This window comes from Bos taurus, chromosome 4 (genome assembly GCF_002263795.3).
Source record: "Bos taurus isolate L1 Dominette 01449 registration number 42190680 breed Hereford chromosome 4, ARS-UCD2.0, whole genome shotgun sequence".
In the NCBI taxonomy this organism is placed as follows: Eukaryota; Metazoa; Chordata; class Mammalia; order Artiodactyla; family Bovidae; genus Bos; species Bos taurus.
Window position 1 is genome coordinate 397,167 of NC_037331.1, and position 9,562 is coordinate 406,728.

Consider the following 9,562-nt stretch of genomic DNA (forward strand, 5'->3'; position numbering starts at 1 on the left):
TGTATGCTTTTTCCTTTTCAGATATAAGTATTTTTATTGAAAAATTTTAAACACAATTTTTAACTGAGTGAATAGTATTTCTGTCATATGTGAATGTGTCTATATATGTCTGTGTGTGTATGTGTGGGTGAGTCAACCTGCCATTTTACAGTTGTATATTTTTGGTTTTTCCTGTTAGTATATTTTGGTTTGCATTGTGAGAAAGCATTATCTGTTTTGAAACTCAGTGCTTAGTGTAGAAATCTAGAGATGGAGTTGTTCAATCAATGATTAGGAACAATGGGTGTATTTATACATATGTATGTGCACATGCACACAAATGCATACACAATGAATATATATACTTTCAATAGGTCTCATTCAAATTTTTACTCCAAAGATTTTAAAGTTTCTGCTTCATTTCAGTTTGTCAAGATGGTGTCTTATTCTTTAGCTTACTAATTTTACACTCTTTTTCTTTTTGCTCCTATCTGAGACTGGGCATTTTCCCATGTGCTTGTTTACTATATCATATTCTTATAAAATGTGAGTCCCTAGATTATGACATTTGCCTATTTATCTATTTCATCATTTCATGGTTTCTAGATATAACAAGTTCTATTTTCAAGGGTCTAATAATGTCTTACTTAATTTCCTTTTATAATCTTTCTATGTTATCCCTTTACTTTCATTATGAAAGTGCTATTGGAGACATTTAGAAATCATTGATATGTGAAAATGTACAAAAATAACCATACAGTTTAAAAATAATAACTATGCAAATTTTATTGAATCCAAAATTTTATTTTTCTTTGCATATTTGAGTTTTATAGATTATTTTATGCATTGCTAATATTATACTACAAATGTGTCTAATTTCATAAAATGTATCTACAAATCTCACCGTTTATTGCAAAGTATTTTATCACATACTTTCAAAACGTGGTGCTGAGGTAGACTCTTGAGAGTCCCTTGCACCACAAGGAGATCAAACCAGTTAATCCTAAACGAATTCAATCCTGAATTTGTTGAAAGGACTGATGCTAAGCTGAAGCTCCAATATTTTGGTTACCTGATGTGAATAGCTGATTCATTGAAAAAGACCCTGATGCTGAGAAAGATTGAAGGCAGAAAGGGAAGAGGGTGACAGAGGATGAGGTGGCTAGATGGCATCACCAATATAATGGACATGAATTTCAGCAATCTCTGGGCGATAGTGAAGTAGAGGGAGTGACGGTGTGCTGCAGTCCATGGGATCACAAACATTCAGATATGACTGGGAGACTGAACAACGATTTTATCACATAGATGTATTATCATTACTTTACACTTGTTTAAATCTTTTTTATTTTCCCCACAATTTTTGCTTTTGAAAATAATGAGTATCACCTCCTTTTTGGATTTTCTTCCCATATATAGATATTGTTCATGTTTCTAATAAGTTCCACTGTTAAATATGTTTAAAATTATAATTATTTGGTAAAATTTTACAGTACTTTCAAGGCTCTTGAAACATAAAGCAGATGTGCTTCTTGTTAATATTATACTATAAATGTGTCTAATTTCATAAAAACTATCTGCAAATCTCACTGTTTATTGCAAAGTATTTTATCACATAGTTTCAAAACCTGATGTTGGGGAAGACTCTTGGGAGTCTCTTGGACAGCAAGGAGATCAATCTAATCAATCCTAAAGGAATTGAGTGTGTTCTACTGAGATATTTCTTTGGTATGTCTTTCTTGTTCTTAAATATTTTCATGTGGTAGTTAGTAAAGAAGCATGTATTATCTAGAAGTTTCTTTATTGTGTTCCTAATTTACCCTTTTTCTTTTTCAACATTTTACTATCCCATCTGGAGTTTTTAGAGGTATCCTTGTTTCCTACTTATTACCTATATAACACTTAATGATCTGATCCTGCTTTTCCCTCTTTCCATTTTAGCTGCATTCTTTCTGCATTGTTAGTACATGTGATATTAATGCACCATTATTCCACCAGAGGACCCAATTTCCCTTCCTGTCTCTGTTTTCTTTCCTCCCTCTTCCATGAAGCACTACTTTGTTATAGCTACCATTCTGGTCCCAGATATTTCCAAGTCCTTCTCTGTAATTTTCCAGGTCCTAAGTTCATCAGCACTGTTGTTGATTTGTTCTGCTTTTCTGTGTCCCCTGTGGTCCTCTCTGCTGGTACAGATTCTCTCATCACCCCTTTACTGCTCTTCACACTCAAAAGCTTGGTGGTGGTGGAAGCTGCTTGGAATTTGGAATTTGGTTTATAGGTTTGGTAATCTCTCTTTTCTGGTGATGCTGAAGGTGTACTCCTGTGTGCTTTTAATCACTCATGTGTGGGAAGTTGTGTGGGAAGATTTGATATCAGGCTGTTGCCATTTTCCTAAAGATCTGAAAGTTGAGTAAATACCAAATTATTTGCTTAGTAATGTCCTCTCTACTGTCTGATTGCTCCCTGATTTTCCATCTCTGATAATGTTAGTCTCTGCTGTTGTTTTGACTTGCTTTCTCAGAGTTTCTTAGACTTCCCCCTTTGTTTTAGTCAGCTCAGGAGGCTGTAACAAAAATACCATAGACTGGGTGGCTTAAACAACAAACTCAATTTCTCACTGTTCTGGAAGCTGGTCCAAGATAATGATGCCAGCAAATCCGGTATTTGATGAGCAGTCTCCTCATGGTTTGCAGACAGTCATCTTATTGCTGTGTCCTCATACGGCAAAGAGAAAGAGAGAGGGAAAGGGAGAGGGAAAGGAGGCTCTGGTCTCCTTTTTTTTTATAATGACACAATCCCATCATGGAAAATTCCCTCCCAAAGACCCATCTCCGAGGACCATCACATTGGGTGTTAAGGCTTCAAGCTATGAATTTTAGGAGGACATAAACATTCAGTCCACAGCATCCTTCATTTGAGTTCTTTTTTAAGCTATCATATTTCCAACTTTAAATAGTTTTGCCTTGTTTTTTAAAATTTTTATCATAGTATTGTGTTCTTTCATGTTTATAGCACATTTTTTGTATCTCTCTGAGAGTAATTATAACTTTTTGGAAGTTTCTCCCGATCCCCAAGTTGTGATTGTTTTTCCATTTTTCTATTTTAGTCTAGAGCCATTAAATCCTGGCCCAACAAGGATCGTTTCTTGCCTGGACTAAAGTAATTGCCTCTGTATCAATCAGGGTCTAACAGGACAATCATAACTGTTTGAAGCATTTCAAATATAGGGGCTTTTGTACTGCATAAGCAATACAGGAAATTGCTTATGCATCCATGACTGAGAAGGTGAACGTGATTGTGGGGCAATGTCAACCAAAAATACAATAACTGGACTGGAGGTACAAATGGTGAGTTGATGCTTCCAGAATTCAAAGCCAGAGTATCCCTAGAAAACCTAGAATTATGAAGAGTCTGAAACAGTGGATTTTGGCTGCCTGGAAGACAAAAAGGGAGAGGCAGACCTAGCTTCTCCCTTGGCCTATCTCCCATCTTTCCTGGAGCCTTTTCTGGCTAACTGGAAGGGAGCAGCAAAGTTGAGTGCACTGAAATCCTGAGGAATTGCAAAGCCCAGGCCTCCCTGTCTTCCCACTTCAGACAGAGAGCAGAACAGAGTGTCAGGGAACCAACAGTAATTAAAAAGCAAAAGCAATAGAATATTACTCAGCTATAAAAAGTATCTCATTCAAGTCAGTTCTAATGAGGTGGATGAACCTGGAGCCAATTATACAGAGTGAAGTAAGGTAGAAAGAGAAAGACAAATACAAAGATGGTTCTGACGATCCTACATGCAGGGCAACAAAGGAGACACAGATAAGAACAGACTTTTGGACTCAGTGGGGAAAAGTGAGGGTGGGATGATTTGAGAGAATGGCATTGAAACAAGTACATTACCATATGTAAAACAGATGACTAGTGCAAGTTCAGTGCATGAAGCAGGGCACGCAAAGCTGGTGCTCTGGGACAACCCAGAGGGATAGGGTAGGAAGGGAGGTGGGAGAGAATTTCAGGACAGGAGGGAATACATGTATACCTGTTGCCAATTCATGTTGATGTATGGCAAAAAAAAAAAATCAAAATATTGTAAAGTAATTATCCTCCAATTAAATAATTTCAAAAAAGCAAAAGCATAGCAATAACAATGAGCCTAGGGAAGGCAAAGAATATGATTTCAGGAGTTACCACATTATTAGATTCAAATTTCCAGTTTTCAACAAAAATATAATAAACCCTACAAAGAAACATGAAAATATGGTTCATTCAAAGGAAAAAAATAAATCAATAGACATTGTTCGGCATATCTATTTAGGTTAAATCTTTAAAACAGTTATTAAAACATGCTCAAAGAACTAAAGAAAGATAAGAGAAAGTCAAGAAAACAATGTATGAGCAAAATGAAAATATCATTGAAGAGACAAAAAACTTAAAAAGAAATGAAAAATTCTAGAGCTGAAAAATACAATAACTGAAATTAGAAATCGCTGCTGCTGCTGCTGCTGCTGCTAAGTTGCTTCAGTCATGTCCAACTCTGTGCGATCCCATAGACAGCAGCCCACCAGGCTCCCCTGTCCCTGGGATTCTCCAGGCAAGAACACTGGAGTGGGTTGCCATTTCCTTCTCCAATGCATGAAAGTGAAAAGTCAAAGTGAAATTGCTCAGTCGTGTCTGACTCTTCATGACCCCATGGACTGTAGCTTACCAGGCTCCTCCATCCATGGGATTTTCCAGGCAAGAACACTGGAGTGGTGTCACAGGGCTGCTAGGGAGGTTAAAAAAGTCCAAGTCTGTGGTCAGAACTCAGCTTAAGCTCCTCCCCAGACACCTCCAGAGAGCCTCCATTACTTAGTCATCTCCTTGCCTTGCCACTGATTTGGTTGTTGAGCACACACCATCTCCCTACACCTGAAATTAGAAATGGTCCAGGGCCAAAGAGATCTCTGCTATCTAGACTTTGACATTTGGATCCCTAGTGCTGGCAGTGAAGGTCTAAGCAGGTTTCAGCAGATGGTCTGAGAGAGGACTTCAATTGCAGAGATTGGGAACAGGCCAGTCTCAGGGCAAGCAGAAAGGGGTCTGGGGCAAAAACCCCAGAGCAGATCTAAAGATCTTCCACCACAAGTATAAAATCAATACTTTTTCTCTCTCAACACATGCTCAGGCCCCAATTAGGACACATGTACTACCAAATGTTCAACAAACCTAAACCAGGACTCAAAGAGATTCAGAGCTTGCCTGAGATCTCCAAATTGCTGATTCTGAAGCCTGAGCACTCTCTACCACCCAAACCAGAGACGGTTTGAGGTAGGAGCCCTGGAGCAGGCTTCAGAGTAGGCAGCCACAGGGTCAAGTCATCAGCATGGGGAGAAGGTAGGGCACAGGATGCTGGGGCCTGTCAAGCCTCCTAAGAGGGATTAACTGAGAAATCCCTAGGAATATAAAAGAGAAGCATCAGGAAGCAGTTGCCTGAGCCTCTGGAAGGTCAGAGGAATACAGGAAAGGGGATGTTAGAAGTCTGGGGCAGGGGGTGGGGGTGGTGGACAGCCAGGGTGTGACTGGGCAAGGTTGTTAAGACTCAAATCTGGGTCTTTGGAAAAAGAGCTTTCAGGAAAGGGCGGGGAAATTGCACTGGAGGCCCCAGTGGCTACGCAGGGAATGGATGGGGGATTCTGGGGCCCAAGGAAGTTTCAGGAAGATGATGGGGTCTGGGGGCAGGGGTGCTCTCCATCAGGAGGATGCTGGGGCCCTGGGGGTCTACACTGGTGGCAGAGGAAAATCTTTGACCAAAATTAACAGAGACTTGCAGGGGAATAAGTGTCTCTGACCTTGATGTCAGAGATCCAGGAGGCTACAAGGGTGGATGCTGAGGCCGAGGGTGGGGTTGTGGAGGGATTTCTAATGCAGCACAAAGGCCTCGTGTTGATCTCTGACTGGTACATGCTAGGTACTGCAACTGCTCTGAGGAGTGGAAAGGGGAGGTTGAGCTCAGACAGTTCTGGCCCTTAAGATTTCAGTAAGCAGGGTTTCTCTGACCAATTATGTGGAAGCCCATGGAGGCTCTGAGAGTCGGTGCTGAGGAAGGGTTTTCTATTCTGATGGAGAACTGGACCTATTGTGGGAAGGGACAACTGACCATGATGTTGGGGTCCTATGAAGCTGAAACCCTGAATGAAGATGCTGGGATCCTGGAAGGCTCTGAGGGCAGATTCTGAGGCCTGATGCAACCCTAAGAGATCTGTGAGCGAAGCTAGAACCCTTGTTGGCTTTTGAAGGCAGAGGTTGAGTGAAGGGTGGGATTTGAGAGGCAAGTCTCTGATGCAAGGGGCTAGGAGCCAATAGGGTCTGCAAGGGCAGAGGCTGGCAGAGAGATCTCTGATGGAGGATTATGTGTCCAAGCAATTCCTCCTTGGTGTCTGGTCTCCTGAGAAGCTCTGAGGGAAGATACTGGGGGTCAGGAGTGTCTGATGGGAGAGATCTTGAGGCTCACAAAGGACAGTCTCTAAAGAGAATACTGAGACCACAGGAAAAAAGGAGGCATTATCTTAAAATAAAGGAAGTCTTTAAGGACAGATTCTAGGAATGAAAGCAGTCTTGAAATGTGAATGCTGAAGTGGACCTCTGAATAGAAATGCTGGCCCAGAAGGGTTTCGGAGGGAAGATGCTAGAGCCAAGGTGTGTTGGGAGACCTGTGGGATGTGGAGGAGTGGTCTCTGACATGGAGCCCAAGCACAAATAGCCTTTTACAGTATCTAGACTCCTTGAAAGCTCTAAGGGCAGTGTGTGTGTGTGTGTGTGTGTGTGTGTGTGTGTGTGTGTGTGCGTGTGGAGGGTGGTTCCGAAGGAAGATGTTAGAGAAGGTTAAATGAAATCAAATGGACCCTCCCTGAGGTTTGGCCCCTCTTGGAAGCTGCGAGGACAAATTCTGAGGAACGAAGGGGGAATGAAGAAAGATTCTGGGGGTAGGTCTTTAATGACATACCCTGGTAGGAGGCTTTGACCAGGAATGTCGATCCCGTTTAAGTCTCCATTGCTGACTGGGGGAAGTTCCGATCTGCCATGCAAGACTCAGGACAGGGCCAGGTCCCTGATTAGGAATGCTGGCTGAGTCTCTAATAGCAGATTCTGGAGGTCTGAGCCTAAGGTCAGATTTTGGAGCCCGAGGGACTGGGTTGGTCCCAGATGGGGAATATCGGCCCCGCCCAAAATGTACCCCCCACTTCTCTTCAACGATCCCTCCATCCGAGTCATCATCACCAGCCCCGACATTAGCTTGGCCCAGCACCGGCCCAACACCATCCAATCCCGAAACCCCTACCCCGGCCAAGGCGCCGAGAAGGCCGTTTGTTACCAACGCCGGTTCCCCGAGTCGCGCCGCCGCCAACTCCTCTAGGAGCCGAAGCCAAGCTCGGCCGCCACCCTTCTTCTCCTCCCCGCCGCCTGGGCCACCTAGAATCGCCGCTGCTGACTTCTCCTCCCCGGGTCGTAGTGGTTCTGCTCTGCTCGTTCCTGCCACGTCCTTCACCTCCGCCGCCGCCAACACAAGACAGCGGCCGCGGAGCCCGAGGCTGGAACAAAACCTTGGGCCCCCACACCCCAGAAACCCGGATGTAGGCAGGCCGCGCCCATTAATGAATCATGTATGATGGTTCCCGTTTGTAACTCATTCGAAGGGGAATAGCACCATCTGGTGGCTACTCTGGCAGTAACTAGGCAAACAGGTAAAACGGCATAGAGGGCACCCCCGCGAAACGTGAATAATGAATACATTGTTACAGCCAGGCTACCATGGAAACCCAGAAAGACCACCAAAGACACACTTCTTGATCGTGAATTATGCATGAGGCCGGGTGGCTGGTTGACTAACACCCCGCAACCAGAAAGCCAGTGTTGAAACATGGAAGCCACACCCTGATGCTCATGAATAATGAATAATCTTGCTGCAGCCTGGAAGCCAAGGAGACTGAGGCCACATCTCATGAATAATGCATAAGGTGGGCAAGGACAAAAGAGACAGGTCCGCCCACTGCTGCATCTAATACCCTGTAAACAGGGAAACAGGGCTAACACAAGAAAACACTCTAACCTGGCTCATGAATAATGAATAGTGATACTGCAGCAGCCCAACCTGGAAACTCAGAGAGGTCAGGAAAGGTCCCACCCAGTTACTCATGAATTATGCATGAGGCTGAATAGACAGAAATACTCCAGACAACCCTGCCCAGCAAGTAAGGATTATGGTATTTCAGCCAAGGCAACATGGTCACCATTTCCTGTTCATGAATAATGAAAGATGCTGCAGAGCCACAGGGGAAACCCAGGGGGAAGTGGAGCTGCCTCCTCCCCACTGTTAACTAACTGCACGTGAACCAAAGCTGCTTTGGTCCACCCAAATCCAGGTTTACTACCTGCGTTTGGCAGTTGCCTCAGCTTCTACAACCATAAAATGGGGGTAGTAGTAGAACCCACCTACATCATAAAGGCAAAATGTGTCACTATGAAAACCAAAGAGTACAAACTACGAAATAAACTCAGAACAGTGCTGGCACAGATCACTGTTACATTTTTTAAGTATTATATATCAATGTAAAGGTTACATGCAAATATAATATTTTGTATTGATATAAAATTAGTTATGGGTGAGGGCATACCCAGACACCAGAGAAACCCCCAACTTGGGGCATTATCTAAAAAATAATGCCTTGAAATACCCTTCCAGATTTACACTGTAAAACAGCACTAAGGCCACCAGTGTTTGTTAAATAGGTAGCATAGACTACCAGGTCACCAGAGATACACCCGAATACCAAAGCCCCAGGCACACGATAAACACCCACTATATTTCTATTTAATAATAATAGATCATGTTAACCGATCGCCTGCTATGTGGTGGTTCCTTTGGTGAGTCCTTTCCATGCGTTGTGCCATTTGTCTCAGCAATGCAGTGCAGGGAATCAGTTCCTTCAGGTCTCAGGTCAAAGGAGACCTCCTGAGTTCTCAAATCCTCACAAAAATCACTTCCACCCATTGATGACTAGCTTTATGACCTGGAACCAGACAGACCTCTGGGCCACTGTTCCCCACCCATAAAATGAGAACAATAGTCACCTATCTTGTGATGAAGTTTAAATGAATAAACATGGAGAAAGGGCTCAGAACAGTGCCTGGCCACCTGGTGCTATATGACTAACAGTAGTAGAAGTACAAGTGAATTGGGTGGGTGGGAGAGAGACATTACGGTATTGAAGCCCACAGACTCTTGAACTAGACTAACTGGATTTCAATCCTGGCTCAGCCACTCACTAACTGTGAGTAACCTTAAGCAAATTACTTAGCCTCCTGGTGTCCCAGTTTCCTTATGTATAAAGTGGGATGATAATAACCTACCTCCCAGGGTTGTTGTGGGGATTAAAGGATATAATAAAGCTGCTAAATGAGTGCAAACTAACCTGATTGCCATTATGCTCAGACTCATTTTTTCAAGTTCACAGATCTGCCAAAGATCACACAGCTGGCGAGGATCGATGTGACTTGAATCGAGTCTTTGTTGATAATCTGGGATTATCGGGCAGCAAAGAATGAACAATGCGCC

The 9,562-nt window shown here is 43.0% G+C and overlaps 1 long non-coding RNA gene across 1 annotated transcript in view; it reads right to left on the reverse strand.

Moving 5' to 3' along the window:
* Positions 1 to 7,739, reverse strand: part of LOC132345059 (uncharacterized) — a 49,119-nt gene extending 41,380 nt beyond the window's left edge. Inside the window, exon 1 of the long non-coding RNA XR_009494161.1 lies at positions 7,289 to 7,739. This is a non-coding gene — a long non-coding RNA (uncharacterized lncRNA). The remainder of the gene's footprint in view (positions 1 to 7,288) is intronic.
* Between the last annotated feature and the right edge of the window lie 1,823 nt (positions 7,740 to 9,562).